Here is a 1,521-nt window from a genome sequence, read left to right on the forward strand (position 1 = left end):
TTCCTGCAGTTCTCTTTCCTCCTGTTCGTGGGATTCTTGCATTTCTCTTTGAGTGTTCTCAGCCTGCTCGCGCCATTCCTCCCTTTCTCTTTGAGTATTCTCAAGTTGTTCATGCAAATCTTGTATCAGTTTTTGAGTAGCTTCCTCATGCTTATGATATTCCTGTATAAACTTTTGGAATGCCTCCTCTCTCTCCCTATCACGCTCATACAGAGTCCTTTGTAAGTTGTCAAACTTCTCATTTATCATGTTTGCCACCAGTGTTTGTAGAGCTATTTGGGAACTTTCCTCTGGATTGTTCATTATCTGATCTGACCCCTGATTATCAAGATTGGGAATTGAGATACCCGGATTTGCCATTTTTCTTGTGTTTTTCCGGCTTACTCTGCCCATTTTAGATGAAAATAGCACCAGTTTTGTGCTAGAACACTATCTTAAGGCAACCATCAACCAACGTTTGCATTTATACTGTCAATAGTCTATAGATACAATCTAGTTCAACAGATATATCTATTCAACATCAAATAACTATATGTTAATGGGCTTCGAACCGCAGAGAAGAATTTGGAAAAGCAGAAATTTTTAGGGTTAGGGAGAGATGTGGGTAAAAATAGGAATAGATTGGTGTGGGCAGGCACAGGGAGAGTTAACTATGTCTTAATCTCAATGCAGGAAATAGGTTGGGTATGATGTAAGTAGAGAGAGAAAGAAAAAGGAGAAAGGGAAATGGAAATGAAAAGAGACCAGAAAAAAATAGAAACGTAAAAATTAATATAGTTATGGATATTGAAAGACCATCTATTTAGAGAGGAATGTGAATATATTGAGAAAACAGGAGGGTGATAGAGGAGATGTGAAAAACTTAAAAAAAAATAGGTATAAAGAGGTAGTACTGCTATTAAGGAATTTAAGTCTCAGAGGTTTTGGATTGAGTAATAAATTTATGGATTAAGTGTGTAAACAATGGGTGTTAGGGTCTACTAGTTAACTATGGGTTTATCTGAGGATGTGCCGGACAAGAGTTAAGTCACATACAGAAGAACAAAAGAGAGGATAAGGTTAAAAGGATAAGAAAGGGAGAAAAAAAAAGATCAGAAGTTCAGTAGAGCTAGACAAAAACCAAAAATATAATTAAGAAAGAAAGAAAAAGAGAAAGAAGACAAGAAAAGAAAGGAAAACGTACATTCATGAATTCCTAAAATAAAAATTATAAGAGGGAAAAAAAAGTTCCTGGTAAACACTTATTTTTTCAAAAAAGGCAAAAATTAAAGATTAATAAAAGTTTTAGAAAAGGAAAAAAATTTTTTTATATATAAAAGGTACCAAAAAAAAAAAAAAAAAGAAAAAAGAAAAGAAGAAAAACAGAAAAAGTTCTTTGATTTTTTTTTTTTTGATTTTTTTTGGAGGGGTGGGAAGAATCCTGTATCTTCCTTTTGTCTGTAACCAGCCTCTTGTTGGAGTCTCTGGTCAGCTTGAGGTCCTGTGGCTTGATTGGTTTCTTAAGTCGGTTGGTTGGAAGAG

The sequence above is a fragment of the Dipodomys merriami genome, unplaced genomic scaffold (genome assembly GCF_024711535.1).
Source record: "Dipodomys merriami isolate MVZ:Mamm:240054 unplaced genomic scaffold, mDipMer1.0.p SCAF_1054, whole genome shotgun sequence".
NCBI classification, from domain to species: Eukaryota; Metazoa; Chordata; class Mammalia; order Rodentia; family Heteromyidae; genus Dipodomys; species Dipodomys merriami.